An 18,115-nucleotide genomic window follows, 5' to 3' on the forward strand; every position below is an offset into this window, starting at 1 on the left:
CCTCTGTTTCAGTACCATTTCGGTCACAGAGTGTCTGGACATTTTGTTTTGATCCACCTACCGTTTTGACATAAGACAAAAATTTCTTCGGATTTTCTGCCGAGTCAGTACATAGAAATTTACTTTCGAATGCGTTGAACGCCTCTCGCATAGCCCTCCTCACACTACATTTCGCTACGCGTAATTTTTGTTTGTCTGCAAGGCTTTGGCTATGTTTATGTTTGTTGTGAAGTTCCCTTTGCTTCCGCAGTAGTTTTCTAACTAGGTTGTTGTGCCACGGCAGCTCTTTTCCATCTCTTACGATCTTGCTTGGCACATACTCATCTAACGCATATTGTACGATGGTTTTGAACTTTGTGCACTGATCCTCAACACTATCTGTACTTGAGACAAAACTTTTCTGTTGAGCCGTCAGGTACTCTGAAATCTGCTTTTTGTCACTTTTACTAAACAGAAAAATCTTCCTACCTTCTTTAATATTTCTATTTACGGCTGAAATCATCGATGCAGTAACCGCTTTATGATCGCTGATTCCCTGTTCTGCCTTAACTGTTTCAAATAGTTCGGGTCTGTTTGTCACCAGAAGGTCTAATACGTTATCGCCACGAGTCGGTTCTCTGTTTAACTGCTCAAGGTAGTTTTCAGATAAAGCACTTAAAAAAATTTCACTGGATTCTTTGTCCCTGCCACCCGTTATGAACGTTTGAGTCTCCCAGTCTATATCCGGCAAATTAAAATCTCCACCCAGAACTATAACATGGTGGGGAAATCTATTCGAAATATTTTCCAAATTATCCTTCAGGTGCTCAGCCACAACAGCTGCTGAGCCAGGGGGCCTGTAGAGACATTCAGTTACACATTTGCTACCGACGAGGATGTTCAGACCGCCGTTCTCGAAAAGCTCTGTAACCGAGGTGCGGATTTCACCGTCGAGGAACTAAACAATCGGCAGAACGCCTCCACCGTAGTTCATAGAGACTTGGTGACTATGTATGAGAAAAGTGTCACGTGTCTGTGTCACTCTGAAGTGACGTGCTGCATTGAGTACAAGTTGCTGGTGTTGCCATAATAATGAGTAACTTGGTTTTTGAAGTCAACTGGTATTTGCCTACGGCAACCAGTTTTCTATGATGTTTATGACAATTCTATTTTCGTAATCATTATTCGATGTACTCCTGCATTTCCTGTGTTTGATTTTTTGTTCATAACACTGTACTCGCCTGACCAGAAATGATCTTCTTCCAGCCACCGAATTTCACTAATTCCCAGTGCATTTAACTTAAATTTATACATTTCTCTTTTCAAGTTCTCTAGCCTATCGACGCTGTCAAGGGGTAAAACATTCACAGCAACGACCTGTAGAAAGCCCCTTATCCGAATGGAGGACTGGTTTACAACGTACTTCCGCAATATTTTCCCAAGAGTATGGCATTTTCATTGAACCCGGCAATAGATCAGCATGTCCTTGGGAAATATGACGACTGAAGTTCTGCTTTTGTGTTCAGCCGTGCAGCAATCCCAACGTAGCAAGGCCATGTTGGCAAATGTTGCATGACAAAAAAAATGGCTCTGAACAATATGGGACTTAACTTCTAAGGTCATCAGTCCCCTAGAACTTAGAACTTCTTAAACCTAACTAACCTAAGGACATCACACACATCCATGCCCGACTCAGGATTCGAACCTGTGACCGTAGCGGCCGCGCGGTTCCAGACTGTAGCGCCTTTAACCGCTTGGCCACCACGGCCGGCGTTGCATGACAAGATGAGTCAAATATGTAGTTTGCTTGCCATGTATATACAGCAGAGTTTACTGCCCCTTTTCAAGAAACAATTGTTAGCCTTGCATCTTCACAGACTCCTTCCAAAGTAAATGTAGCCTACCTAAGATACGACTGTCGATATGGCTGAGGCACGTAGTACAGTCCAAAATGTGTCTTCAAATACGCCACGTCTTACGGCTTATATTCCCAGAGGACATGCAGATCTACTAAATGGTAAAATGATGGCGGGGACGTCTCGTGTGGAACATTTAGGAGGTGAAATAGTCCACGAATATGTAATTAGAAAAAAATATCCAACATAAAATTTAAGTATTAGGAAACCTTTTAAAAAAATATTTGTCTGGAGTGTAGCGTTGTGTACAAAACATGGCCAATGTACCGTAGCGACAAGGGGAGAATATACACTTAAAGGCAAAAAAAAAAGACGTACCACGAAGGAACTATCTACGTGTGACGAAAATCGGTAGATGTGATGTACAAGTACACAGAGACAAATTAATACTGAGCCGTGGCGGGACCGGCGCCAATAGTATCTCTGACATTAGTACGATCGATTTCCTAGTACAGAGATTTGTCTCGGGGCTTGGGGCGGCTCGGGATATGAACGAGTGCCGACCGCGAGTAAAGGGGAACAACGCTTTGAGAACGTAAAGTGACGCTGCGCGAGTCTGCGATTGGCTGGCGGGCAGAAGCGAAGACGGCGTGCATGAGGCCGGGTGACGGGTTATCACGTGGTTACACTGGAGGCGGCGGGAGTTGGCCGGCGCTTTGCATTCTCCGGTAAGCTCGTGAGCTGTGGATGTGTCCGCTTCCTTGGAGGGACACGCTGTTAAGGTCTTGCGAAGTGATGGTCTGACATCTTCGCAAAATCGCCCCAGCATCGAGGCACCCAGTTAAGTGCTCTAATTACTAAGAGCGCTTAGTTAACTGTGATGTTACGTGTGTTCGATTTTATTTGATGCCTGTTACTAAGCGTGTGCTCTGCTTCCGCGTAATATTGATGTATTTGCAGAAAATGTTAGTTCATCAGCTATTATTAGCAGGTGTTTAATTTGCTTACGAGATCAGTTAATCCATGTCATTATGTCCTCTGCGGGCAATCTGAGTTTTTATTTGTAAAGGTTACCGTGTTGAGCTTTTCAGGCCCACTTAAGGTGGCCAATACATGTGTCATTTAGTTCTAGTGAGTGCGTTTCTCGTGAGCCATTTCATTTCCCACTCTTAGCGTTTGTTTACCAGGTACTGCTTCACTTAAAGAAAGCAATTGCGAGTGAAATTAGTTGTTGTTTAGCCTTGATTGTATAGTGTTAATTTACTGGTTAATCTTAAATGTTAAAGTTAAGAAAAGTTTTGTGGCCTCCTGTTGTCGTGTGTGGTTTGTGTTTCAGTGAGCTGAGGCAGCGGGAAACCGAAGCGCAGAGCTTCCCTTTAGATTACTTCTGTTGTTACACATTTATGATTGTACAAAGTTGTAACTTTCAATGCCCTAAAAACCCATCTTACAAGCCAATGGGCATTTGAATACTTTCAGGGTTCGCTCTGAGAGGTTCTCTAGTCTAGTAATTTGCAAGATTGCCCAAGTTACGTTTTAATAAATATGTTCTAAGTATTCGTGTTAAAATTGAGACGGTATGTCCATTGTTATTTTAAATGTAATGGTTAATTATTGGAATTGAAAGAGTCTTAAGTAACGTGTCTTAACTAGAACTGTTTTGTTGAAGTTATGGTCAAATTGAGCCTTAGTGGCTTCTGTCAATTTTTACATCAGATCGTTCCTGATGGTTTATAAGTTTATTATTGATTTTATGCAATGAGAGAGTTTCTTAAATATTTTGCCTGCGCGTTTCTCAATGTTTATGGGAGAGCGTTGGTTAACGGTTTATTAACTTGCTTATGATTTTATGGAATTAGTGTTTCGTGAATAATCTTGCCTGAGTGGCGTCTGTCAATTTTTATGTGACTTTGTTTCTGGTAGATAATAAACACATTGGAATTGAAATGTTCACTTTATTGGGTCAGCCCTTCCACTCCCTTTAGATTTAAAGATTAAACAAAGCAGGTGTTAAGTCAAAACGTTCCAAGTACAGTTTCATAAAAATTGGGGAGTATATTCAAGAGAAAGAGCTTCGCAAATTGAGCAAGTTAAGAATGCGTTGGTCCACCACCGTCCTTTATGGAAGCAGTTACTCGGGTTGCCACTGATTGATAGAGACGTTGGATGTCTTGCGGGATATCGTGCCACGTTCTGTCCAGTTCGTGCGTTAGATCTTCAAAATGCCGAGCTGGTCGGAAGGCTCTGCCCATAATGCTCCAGACGTCCTCAATAGGGAGATATCTGTCGACCTCATTGTCCGAGGTACGGTTTGCAATCACGAAGACAAGCAGTAGAAATAATCGCCGTGAGCGGGCAGGCATTATCTTTCTGAAATGTAAGCGCAGGATGGCTTGCCATGAATGGCAAAAAATTGGGCGTAAAATGTGGTAGATGTGACGCTATACTGTAAGGGTGCAGCGGTTCTGCTATGAAATAGATGGCATCCCAGATTATTAGGAAGGCTGTCGGGCTGTATGGCGGGTGACAGTCAGGATGGTACGCCACTACTTCTGAGATGTCTCCAGACACGTTTTCGGCCTGGAATCTTTTTGACTCCAGTATAACTGTCTTTAGCTATGAGTCCTACTTCGAGCCGAGCTTGTTGGCCAGCGACGAGGTGTGTGGAGACGCTTTGGTGGACATTGGGTACCAACCTTACTCCATACGACCTGACAACCCAGAGTGATGATCTCGGGTGCCAGTTCTTTTCATAGGACCACACCTTTGGGTAGTGTCTGCGCCACCCTTACGGCACAGCGGTACGTCGATGATAGTCTAAGCCCCGTTTTGTTGCCCTTAATGGCGAGCCACCCTGGGCTTACGTTTCAGCAAGATAATGCTCGCCCGCACATTGCTTGTCTTCGTACTTCTCCTGCTTGTCTCTGTGCTTGCGAATCCCTGCCTTGGTCAGCAAGGTCGCCGGATCTCTCCCCGACTGTGAACGTTTGGAGCATTTCGGGCAGGGCCCCCCTACAACATAGGGAGTTTGACGATTCAACACCCAGTTGGACAGAATTTGGCACAACATTCCTCTGGAGAACATCCATCAATTCTGTCAATCGATGCCAAGCCGAATAACTGCTTGCATAAGAGCCTTAGGTGGACCAACGCATTATTGACTTGTTCAATTTATAAAGCACTTTCTATTGATTAAATTTCCAATTTTTCTGAACCTGTAATGATTTGACCACTACCAACAGAGCAGCTGAATGGTGGCTGCTGGCGATGCGGTCACGTGAGGCGACAAAGGGATTGTATAAGTGGAGCAGAGACAAACGGGAATCATTCTAGCAACGATATGGACAGCAAATGGGGAAACCCACTGACGTAATCGATTTTTGCCAAAAGGCAGATTGTTATGGGCAGGCGCTTGCGAACGAGCATCTCTGAAATGCAGTAGCCGGCAGGCTGCTCGCCTGAGCGGTAGAAGAACTGTGGAACTACTAGCAGGAGAGTGGTTCGACGTTAGCGCCGCATCACAAAACGGTGAAGTTGAAGGCCTTCCTTCCCTGCAATGAAGGGTGGACAGCGAGCTGTGGCAGATCTTACGTCTTGTGCAATCCTGGTGCAGCTACAAGTGTTTCGGAGAACTCTGTTCGGAGTACTTTTTAGATCATGCGGCTCCACAGCAGACATCCATTATGCCTAGCCATGTTGAACCTACGACATCGTCAATTACGGTTGCAGTGGATATGGGATCATCGAAACTCGAACGTGGATCAATGGAAACGTGTCATCTGGTCGGGTAAATGACGTTTCATGCTGCACCACGTCCACAGTCGTCAGCCAGTGGTGGTAGTATTATGCTGTGAAAGACATTCACCTGTGCTTCTATGACACCTGTACTAGTAATCGAAGGCATCGAGACAGCTGTAGACTACGTGAACGTTATTGCACACCATCCTCCTCTCTTCATGCCGATGGCTTGCGCTACCAAGGTAACTGTCCGCGTCAATAGGTAATACGGTGGTGTGAGTAACATGATAGAGAATTCACAATGATGTCTTGGCCATGAAATTCGCTTGATTTGACGCCAATGGAACACATCTGGGATGGTATCAAGCGCCAGCTCAAAATGGTTCAAATGGCTGTGAGCACTATGGGACTTAACTTCTGAGGTAATCAGTCCCCTAGAACTTAAAACTACTTAAACCTAAATAACTTAAGGACATCACACGCATCCATGCCCGAGGCAAGATTCGAACCTGTGACCGTAGCGATCGCGCGGTTCCAGACTGTAGCGCCTAGAACGGCTCGGCCACCCCGGCCGGCTCGCGCCAGCTCAGTGCTAAAAACCACTGATACGTAATTTACGAGAACTGCGTGAGCTGTGTGTGCGTTTACAACTGGTGCCACATAGCTCCGAAATCTGACTAAGGTTTTTAAAATTCATACTAAGCAGTATCACTGCTGTATTGCATTCTACAGGCGTCCAAAAATCTAAGAAGCAGGTGGTCGTATTGTTTCTAGTTGGCCTTGTCTACCAATTCACTATGCTGTCCGTAGCATTTATCTTCCTGGCAGATTAAAACTGTGTGCCGGACAGGGACTCGAACCCGGGAACTTCACCTTTAATGGGCAAATGCTCTACCAACTGAGCTACCCGAGCACGACTCAAGACATAACCTTACAGGTTTCCTTGAGCCAGTACCTCATCTTCTACTTCACAAAAGTTCTCTTGCCACTGTTGCAGGATTAGCACTTGAGGAAGAAAAACTGTTGTGGAGACATGGCTCAGCCACAGGCTGAGGGGTGCTTCCAGAGTGAAATTTTCACTCTGCAGCGGGGAGTGCGCTGATATGAAACTTCCTGCCAGATTAAAACTGTGTCACGGGCCGGTATTCGAAACCGGGATTTTTGCCTTTCGTGGGCAAGTGCTCTACGAAACGACTACAGTTGTGTCTCGAAATACACGATCGAGAAATGAAACAGGTATCAACCTGTAACCTCCACCATCCTAATCAGCCTGCTGGACTGCGATGTAACTAACCGTGATCGCATATGCCTAATGAAATTTTACAGTGAGTGAGGCTATCGTTACTGAAAAGAAAATAACGCCGGTCTGCTGGAGGAAAGTGTACAACAGACTGTTATGAAGGAAGAATCTATTCTAAATTTAAGCTAAATACTGATGATAACTTTGAAATGGGTAGACTATAGTGCAATCGCTCACGAACCGCACAGTGAAAGGGGGGGGGGGAGGTTACCACGTAATATTTACTACAAAAATCGCTCATAACACAAAGAAAACACTGATTAGGTAGGAAGACCGAATTAAACGGGTGACAGCCCTCTTAGGTAATGAATCTCCAGAATCTTGAGAAAGGTAGTGGCAAAGAAATTTGAGCAAATAATCACTGGCGTGGCAACAGAAGGTTGCCATGCTTTTCCACAGCACAACAGTTCACGAGAAAATAAATGAATCAGAAAGCACTGAGTTTGCAGTTACTTCCTCCGAAATACTAAATTTTGAAAGTAACGTTAAATGAATGGCTAAATAAAGGACTGGATTAACTTAAAGTTTGTAATGTAAAACAATAACTTTCAGTAACCTCAGTGTAACCCAATGCAAAATTTAGAAAAAGGCAAGCAATTTACTTTTGATTGTTGAAAGATCGAACTGAATTTACTTTAAGCAAATGAACAATTGGTTTTACTTTTAAAATAACAACAATAAAATTCTTACCAAGCCAGCAGAAGTCACTCGCTAAGCTAAATACGTAATAAATGAAATTGCCCACTTTTAATTTGTGCTGTATCTTTAGTTATTAGTTTTGCCACTGAAATTTTACTTTACTGTAAGTAGCACTCTGTTATGCAATACAAGAATGAACAGTTACAGTGGCAGAAAATTTAGAATGAAACTGGTTTTTAGCAAACACACAAACTGGCAGTAAATAGGTAATCACTTTTCATGTTCTTACAACACTCGGTGATTTCATGGAAAGAAAAGGACACTGCTTGATAATAATGTGTGAGGACAATGACAACGTCAGTTCCCTACAAGTTTTAATTATTGCAAGTTATTATTCAAGTTATTCATACTCTGTACAAGAAATGTTGGTGGACAAAGCGTCTACATCATTATGTTTGTCAGTTAACAGTCTTACGATGTTGTAACTGTGCAAACGACGAAGAATGTAGACGACGACAATGCTGAGCTGCCATTGTTGTTCTTGTTGTTGCTGCTGCTCGATGAGAGGAACCCCGAGTCGTCTCCAGAGCCATGGATAATTATGGGACACGTAACAGTTGGAATTGCAGCTTCCTCCGCCTCTCCACTCCTACCACGCTCTCAATACTCGCATATCTACGTACGAGGCTAGCCTACGTTGGCGCCTGCACACCGCGTCCGCGGGAGCGTCCGACACACACTTCCGCACTATTTCAAGACTCAAGCTGGTGCTCCCCCCCACCCTCCCCCTCGCAACGTGACAGAGACTCTCCATACACAAAGATAAACAATGGCACAGACACCACCATTTTTTCGTTACTATTCATACACTTCAATAAAGATGCCTTGGTTGTTATTCAGCAATTTACAATTTTTCCATTATAATTACAATCAATTAAATACTGTCAAAAATAGTACATCGATTACGTATTAAATATAGTTTCTGTCCAGCTTCAGAAACAAAAATACAGTTATTAATGGATATTAAACGGCGAAAATTTTGGATGGTGCAGAAGGTATTATATTTGCAACTTCGGTGTTGCAAACCGTAGGCATTAATTCCAAGTGGCAATGAAAATACGTCTTCAGAAAGCAGCAGAAGGACTGTATACTCGTGTACTCCACTGTCGTCAGGCTGGCACCGTCCAGACAAACAAACTATGCACACACGAGAAACCTAAGTGTTCACCAAGCGCATGACCACTCTCCCGACACACTCAGCATGACGACAGAGACTAAGCCTCGGAACATGCCCAAATATTATAAGGTCCTTCCCCCCCCCCCCCCCCCCCCCACCGCCTCCCTTCCCCATGAATCATGGACCTTGCGATTGGTGGAGAGGCTTGCGTGCCTCAGCGATACAGATAGCCGTACCGTAGGTGCAACCACAACGGAGGGGTATCTGTTGAGAGGCCAGACAAACGTGTGGTTCCTGAAGAGGGGCAGCAGCCTTTTCAATAGTTGCAGGGACAACAGTCTGGATGAATGACTGATGATCTCGCCTTGTAACATCAACCAAAACGGCCTTGCTGTGCTGGTACTGCGAACGGCTGAAAGCAAGGGGAAACTAAAACAGTAATTTTTCCTAAGGGCATACATCTTTACTGAATGGTTAAATGATGATGGCGTCCTCTTGGGTAAAATATTCCGGAGGTAAAATAGTCCCTCATTCGAGTCTCTAGGGGGGGACTACACAGGAGAGCATCGTCATCAGGAGAAACAAAACTGGCTTTCTGCGGATCGGAGCATGGAATGTCAGATCCCTTAATGGGAAGGTAGGTTAGAGAATTTAAAAAGGAAAATGGATAGGTTGATGTTAGATATAGTGGGAATTAGTGAAGTCCGCTTGCAGGAGGAACAAGACTTCTGGTCAGCTGAATACAGGGTTATAAACTCAAAATCAAATAACAGTAATGCAGGAGTGGGTTTAATAATGAACAAAACAATAGGAAGGATAAGCTACTACGAACAGCATAGAGAACGCCTTATTGTAGCGCCGGCCGGAGTGGCCGAGCGGTTGTAGGCGCTACAGTCTGGAACCGCGCGACCGCTACGGTCGCATGTTCGAATCCTACCTCGGGCATGGTTGTGCGTGATGTCCTTAGGTTAGTTAGGTTTAAGTGGTTCTAAGTTATAGGGGACTGATGACCTCAGCAGTTAAGTCCCATAGTGCTCAGAGCCATTTGAACCTTACTGAGGCCACGATAGACACTGAGCCCACGCCTACAACAGTAGTACAAGTTTATATGCCAATTAGCTCCGCAGATGATGAAGAGATTGAAGAAATGTATGATGCGATAAAAGACATTATTCGTATAGTTAAGGGACCTGAAAATTTTGTAGTCATGGGCGACTGGAATGCGACTGTAGGAAAAGGAAGAGAAAGAAAAGCAGTAGATGAATATGGACTGGGGGTAATGAATGAAAGGGAAAGCCGCCTGACAGAATTTTGAACAAAGAATAACTTAATCATAGCTAATAGTTGGTTTAAAAAACATGAAAGAAGGTTGTAAACAAGGAAGAGGCCTGGAGACACCAGAAGGCTTCAAATAGATTATATAATGGTAAGATACAGATTTAGGGACTAGGTTTTAAATTTTAAAATTTTTCCACGTGTAGGTGTGGACTCTGACCTCAATGTTTTGGTTATGAACTGCAAAAAGGTCGGAATTTAAGGAGATTGGACCTGGATAAACTGAAAGAAGCAGAGGTTATAGAGAGGTTCACAGATAGCATTAAGGAACGATTGACAAGACCAGGGAAAAGAAATACAGTAGAGTAAGAATGGGTAATCTTAGGAGATGAAATAGTGAAGGCAGCAGAGGACCAAGTAGGTAAAAAGAAGAGGGATAGTATAAATTCTTGGGAAACAGAAGAGATATTGAACTTCATTGATGACAGGGAAAAATACAAAAAAGCAATAAATGAAGCAGTCAAAAAGGAACACAAACGTCAAAAAAATGAGATCGACAGGAAGTGCAAAATGGCTAAGCAGAAATGGCTAGAGAACAAATGTAATGATGTAGAGCCATATATCACTAGGGGTAAGACAGATATTGCCTACAGGAAAATTAAAGAGACCTTTGGAGGAAAGACAACCACCAGTATGAATATCAAGAGCTCGGATGGAAAACCCGCACTAAGCAAAAAAGGGAAGCCAGGAAGGTCGAAGGAGCATATAGAGGGTCTATGCAAGGGCCATGTACTTGAGGGCAATATTATGGAAACGGAAGAGGATGTAGAAGAGGACGAAATGGGAGATATGATAGTGTGTGAAGAATTTGACAGAGCACTGAAACAAGGCTCCAGGAGTAGACAACAATCCATTAGAACTTCTGATAGCCTTGGGAGAGCCAGTCATGCCAAAACTCTACCATCTGGTGAGCAAGATGTATGAGACAGGCGAAATAAACTCAGACTTCAAGAAGGAGATAATAATTCCAATACCAAAGAAAGCAGTTGTGAAAATTACTGGACTATCAGTTTAATAAGTCACGGTTGCAAAATGCTAACACGAATTCTTTACAGACGAATGGAAGAACTGGTAGATGCCGACTTCGGGAAAGATCAGTTTGGATTCCGTAGAGATGTTGGAACACACGAGGCAATACTGATAATACGACATATCTTAGAAGACAGGTTAAGGAAAGGCAATCCTACTTTCTAGCATTTGTAGATTTAGAGAAAGCTTTAGATAATGCTGACTGGAAAACACTCTTTCAGATCGTGAAGGTGGCAGAGCTAAAATACAGGGAGCGAAAGGCTATTTACAATTTGTACAGAAGCCAGATGGCAATCATAAGAGTCGCGGGGCAAGAAAGGGAAGCAGTGGTTGAGACGGGAGTGCGTCAGAGTTGTAGCCAACTCCCGATTTTATTCAAAAGGCAACAAAAGAGAAAACTGGAGTAGGAATTAAAATCCATGGAGAAGAAATAAAAACTTTGAAATTCCTGATGAGATTGTAATTCTGTTGGAGTCAGAAAAGGACCTGGAAGAGCAGTTGAACGGAATGGACAGTGTCTTGAAACGAGGATATAAGAAGAACATCAACAAAAGCAAAACGAGGATAATGGAATGTAGTCGAGCTAAATTAGGTTATGCTGAGGGTGTTAGATTCGGAAATGAGACACTTAAAGTGGTAAATGAGTTTTGCTATTTGGGGAACAAAATAACTGATGATGGTCGAATTAGAGAGGATATAAAATGTAGACTGACTATGGCAAGGAAAGAGTTTCTTAAGAAGAGAAATTTGTCAACATCAGGTATAGATTTAATTTCAGGAAGTCTTTTCTGAAAGTATTTGTGTGGAGTGTAGCCATGTATGGAAGTGAAACGTGGACGATAAACAGTTTAGACAAGAAGAGAATAGAAGCTTTCGAAATGTGGTGCTACAGAAGAATGCTCAAGATTAGATGGGTAGATCATGTAAGTAATGAGGAGGTATTGAATAGAATTGGGGAGAAGAGAAATTTGTGGCACAACTTGACAAGAAGAAGGGATCGGTTGCCAGGACACGTTCTGAGTTATCAAGGGATCGCCAAATTGGTACTGGAGGGAAGCGTGGAGGTTAAAAATCGTAGAGAGACCAAGAGATGTATACGCTAAGCAGGTTCGGAAGGACGTAAGTTGTAGTATTTATTCAGAGATGAAGAGGCTTGCACAGGATAGAGTAATATGGAGAGCTGCATTAAACCAGTCTCTGGACTGAAGACCACAACAACACTGTAAGGTTCAAGCCATTGTAAGGTCAAGCAAGTGACAGCTATGAACGTCAGACGGAGTTTTCCAGAGCGTACCTGATATGAGATAATACAGGTGTGACGGGTATGAAATGCGGGACGCATCACCAAGTTGGTGGACAGTACGGTAGGGGTCTGTGACGCTAGCCCTGAATCGCCCGTTGCCAGGCTGTGGACTTTGAATCGAGATATCGGCACAATGCCATCACGAAGGAGACCCACGTGGGTTTGCAGGCTCCTGTCTTGTAGAGCTGCGAAGTCAGTGTTCATGATAAACAGCACTGAAATAGAGGCCGTCATTAAGTGCTAGGATTAGGCTTCGTCAGTTATGAGTTTATTACGATTTTCATGTACTCTGGGCTGCCTTGAGAATTACACACGGTTCTGTATCCCTTAGAACACTTTGCAGCTTGCAGTCAAGTCACAGTTGGAGTTCCGCAAGCTGCCCAAGCTCATCGATTACGTCGATCTATGTAAGACGCCCTGTCATCCACAAAGTGTCATTCTTTACCCTCTAATGATACGACAACATGTAGAACATCAGCTCGCGAAAGGCAAAAGTCGCGTTATCGAGCTCCAGTCCGGCATACGGTTTTAATCTGCCAGTAAGTTTTATACCAGCACACTCCACTACCGCGTGACCGCTACGGTCACATGTTCGAATCCTGCCTCGGGCATGGATGTGTGTGATGTCCTTAGGTTACTTAGGTTTAAGTAATTCTAAGTTCTAGGGGACTGATGACCACAGATGTTCACTCCACTACAGAGAGAAAATTCATCCAACAGTTTACCTGCATTCGTATTTTGTTACTCATTATTACACATATCTGACTCGTGTATCACCTGTATTTCATTTGTAGATGTGTTGGTTAATGATGTAGTGAATTTAATCGAAAGAAAAATACACTCCTGGAAATGGAAAAAAGAACACATTGACACCGGTGTGTCAGACCCACCATACTTGCTCCGGACACTGCGAGAGGGCTGTACAAGCAATGATCACACGCACGGCACAGCGGACACACCAGGAACCGCGGTGTTGGCCGTCGAATGGCGCTAGCTGCGCAGCATTTGTGCACCGCCGCCGTCAGTGTCAGCCAGTTTGCCGTGGCATACGGAGCTCCATCGCAATCTTTAACACTGGTACCATGCCGCGACAGCGTGGACGTGAACCGTATGTGCAGTTGACGGACTTTGAGCGAGGACGTATAGTGGGCATGCGGAAGGCCGGGTGGACGTACCGCCGAATTGCTCAACACGTTGGGCGTGAGGTCTCCACAGTACATCGATGTTGTCGCCAGTGGTCGGCGGAAGGTGCACGTGCCTGTCGACCTGGGACCGGACCGCAGCGACGCACGGATGCACGCCAAGACCGTAGGATCCTACGCAGTGCCGTAGGGGACCGCACCGCCACTTCCCAGCAAATTAGGGACACTGTTGCTCCTGGGGTATCGGCGAGGACCATTCGCAACCGTCTCCATGAAGCTGGGCTACGGTCCCGCACACCGTTAGGCCGTCTTCCGCTCACGCCCCAACATCGTGCAGCCCGCCTCCAGTGGTGTCGCGACAGGCGTGAATGGAGGGACGAATGGAGACGTGTCGTCTTCAGCGATGAGAGTCGCTTCTGCCTTGGTTCCAATGATGGTCGTATGCGTGTTTGGCGCCGTGCAGGTGAGCGCCACTATCAGGACTGCATACGACCGAGGCACACAGGGCCAACACCCGGCATCATGGTGTGGGGAGCGATCTCCTACACTGGCCGTACAGCACTGGTGATCGTCGAGGGGACACTGAATAGTGCACGGTACATCCAAACCGTCATCGAACCCATCGTTCTACCATTCCTAGACCGGCAAGGGAACTTGCTTTTCCAACAGGACAATGCACGTCCGCATGTATCCCGTGCCACCCAACGTGCTCTAGAAGGTGTAAGTCAACTACCCTGGCCAGCAAGATCTCCGTATCTGTCCCCCATTGAGCATGTTTGGGACTGGATGAAGCGTCGTCTCACGCGGTCTGCACGTCCAGCACGAACGCTGGTCCAACTGAGGCGCCAGGTGGAAATGGCAAGGCAAGCCGTTCCACAGGACTACATCCAGCATCTCTACGATCGTCTCCATGGGAGAATAGCAGCCTGCATTGCTGCGAAAGGTGGATATACACTGTACTAGTGCCGACATTGTGCATGCTCTGTTGCCTGTGTCTATGTGCCTGTGGTTCTGTCAGTGTTATCATGTGATGTATCTGACCCCAGGAATGTGTCAATAAAGTTTCCCCTTCCTGGGACAATGAATTCACGGTGTTCTTATTTCAATTTCCAGGAGTGTATATGCATGGCACAATGTGAGTAAAAGAAAGGATAAAAGTTCCAGCTTGAGATATAAGGAATATTTAATTTGGGAATGGGGGTATGTGCGAGAGAGGTGAATTTTAAAGGGACACTAATACTTCATTACAGTAAATCAGTAATCAAGTGGATGTAGGTTGCAGAAGAAACGGAGTGATGGAAAAGTTCGTAAAAAACAACTTTTTGATTGAAGACGACAACAACATGACGATTTGTTTTTCGCCTTGGACATGCACTCTGGTTAAGTGGCGATTCTGAATTTCAGGTACTTGTTGAGAAGTGTTCAGTTCTCCAGGCGTTGCACCGGTGACTACCCGACCGTGTCGTGTTGCTCGGCACTGCTGCAGACGGACAGGGAGCACTTACAAGTGCTTGCGGACGGATTCTGCTCTTGTCGCAAAGCCATCTCTCTCTCTCTCTCTCTCTCTCCTCCCCCCCCTCCTCTCTCTCTCTCTCTCTCTCTGTATATGTGTGTGTGTGTGTGTGCGTGTGTGTGTGTGTGTGTGTGTGTGTGTGTGTGTCGGCTCGCAGTCTCTTTCTCTTTCCCTCGCAGTCTCCTTGCCAGTCACTCCAAGGTCGCCGGCGGCTCGGTTTACACGTCGTAAAAGCCGGTTTGTAGCCTGCTCACATGCGCTCGCAGCTACCGGCGGCAGTTCCTCAGCTGCCGTACTCTCACGGATGTCCCGCCAGAGGATGCGTCGTAAGAGGCGAGGACTTTAATGGAACAACTGTGTTCCTCTGCGGTGCAGGGAATGCAGAGAGGAGACACGGAAGCTTTCAGCACAGAGTCGACGCAGAGCAAATGCAGCAAACAAGGCGCAGTGGCAGTAGACGTCTCGTTCGTAAACAGCAGACGGAGGGCGGTGGGGTGACGGGGCGACGGGGGTTGTAGTTGTAATATGAAATATTGTGAAATTTGTTCAGTCACATAAACTGCTTTTAAGAAAGTCATGTGTATTATCACTATTTCGTTACAGTAATATCCATCTACTGCTAACAAGTTTAACTGGGTGTGTTACCATTACTGCTGTAATTATTCCTTTTCGGCTCATACGGTTTTCGCTCAGTTTTCTTCTGCAGCATGGATAGTTACACAAAAGACATGTGCAAGCCCTGATGATAACTATAGCTCCGCATCTTTAAAATATTGTTTTTTTCTCCTTGTTACTATGTTAGTAGTTGAGTTGTAATGCGACTTGCTCGGACGATAAATAAAAGTCAAAAATTAGCTCCCAATAACCCAGAGATTTCCCCCCAAGTCCCAAATTCCCAGAAAAGTGAATAAGCGAACGAAGTTCCATTTATCACTATTATTAGGACAATAACAAGTAATTAAACCAGGAATCTAAGACTTGACAATTTAGCAATCTACGAAAGAAAGATTAAATTTCAGCAAAATTAAAATCAAAATCATAATAAATTGCAAAATTAGCATAAATTAACATTCGCAAAGTAGAGCCAACGATCCCAAAGAATACTCCGTGTGAGTACTCTTTGGGAATCGTGAGTAATGACTAAGTATAATTCAATGCATTGTCACTACGTTACGAGAATTAGCCGAAGCAGGTCATATATTTGAATGCTCGTACATGTAGGCGCGCTTAGATATTTCTTGAGATTGAATAATTGCGATCTATTATGACGCAGTAATATAATCTTTTGACTTCAAATATCACGGCATTAGAATTCGAACGGAGGACTTTTACCCACTAGAATAAAGTGAACTTTTAACTAGGTAATTGAACTGAAAATTACTTAGACAGTGATTTAGACAACGAACACTGATAGACAATTTTCATTCATAATAACCAGTGGTTTACGGAACGTCAGTGATAGTTCCGAGGCATATAATTTAAATCCCCCAACACCTGGGAAAGTTTTCTTCTCAAGGCTCGGTTAGGTTCAAATGGTTCAAATGGCTCTGAGCACTATAGGAATTAACATCTTAGGTCATCAGTCCCCTAGAACTTAGAACTACTTAAACCTAACTAACCTAAGGACACCACACACATCCATGCCCGAGGCAGGATTCGAACCTGCGACCGTAGTGGTCCCGCGGTTCCGGACTGCAGTACCTACAACCGCACGGCCACAGCCGCCGGCTCGGTTAGGAAGTGACTGATATTGTTCAATAAAACACCCTTTCGTGCCAAGTCGTGCAGTTGTGATTTAATTCTATCGAATTATTGACATGAAACTCCCAAGTAATAATTACGCGCAGCGATAATATTTGACTGTAGCGCTCGGCGCTTGTGTAGAATCTTTGACACAAATAACAAGCCCACTGTTACGATTTCTTAGATACTTGATAGATACGACGACCAGCTTGTAGGGAATTTGTTGTGGATGTGACTGTCTTGGTTTCATCATTAATATTTCATCATTAATCAGTTAAACATCGATTACGAAAGATGAATTACGATTCTTGGTGAAGTAAATATCTCACGCACATCGACATTTCGGTTCAGCACTGTTGTTTTGTGTAACGTCGTCTTCGTAACTTGATAACGATCTCAACACTACCGACCGTCGCCGAGTTTTAGCCGAGGCCAAGTACAAATCAAACCAAATCATCAAGAAGAAGAGGCGTTATAGAGTGCATTGGTGTTACTTTGGACATAACCACAGCTTACACTGGAACTTACAGATTACCCAAATGACTTTGTGTAAGCCCTACTGACAAACATATTTCCGCACTTTATAATAAAATATTTTACTGTGTTATCATTTAAGCACATTGTCGTTACTTTGGATGTAACCACAATTTACACGGCTAATTCAATGATCTTGTAGAAGCCCAGGTTGTAATTTTTACCCCTGCTTTATAAGATTTGCAAATTTTACAAAAAAATTTAATCATTTTTAATTGATTTGTACTTGTGTCTGTGGTTTTTGTAAACTGTTAAATTTTGTGTTAAGTGATCCATTCATATCAGTTTGCAGTAACTGTACCGAATGTAAATTCAGCTTCTACATAGGTACACTGCGTAATTAACGTTATAAGATTAATTTTTAGAGCCAGCCTTAATTAATAAATGCCAATAATTTTGATAACATGTATTTCAATTTATTTTCATCCAAGTTTTAGTTAGCACGCTGTACTGTAATCACACAAATTAATTGTAAGAAGGGACGTAGCGACATCTGTCAATCCACTTGTCCTTTACTGGCAACCGCCTACTAGTCTAGCGGCGCCCTGGCTGGAATGATGTGCTCTGTTGTTAGTAATGTAAGACAGATGTATGTGGTAAGTAACTGTGTATATAGTTGTTTTAAGTTTTACACCCCGATACCTGAGTCTTCTAGCCTGTTACGTACCTCCCAGTACATAAGTAAGAATATTTTTACTGCTATTTTAAGAAATATGCAACAACATGTCTGTCCAGGTATGTTGTATTTCTGGCTTTTTCTTTTATTTCGTGCCATATACTGCGTAGTAAAATTGTTTTGTGTATACTCGTGGTGTATGAATATTTTA

The sequence above is a fragment of the Schistocerca americana genome, chromosome 3 (assembly GCF_021461395.2).
Source record: "Schistocerca americana isolate TAMUIC-IGC-003095 chromosome 3, iqSchAmer2.1, whole genome shotgun sequence".
NCBI lineage: Eukaryota > Metazoa > Arthropoda > Insecta > Orthoptera > Acrididae > Schistocerca > Schistocerca americana.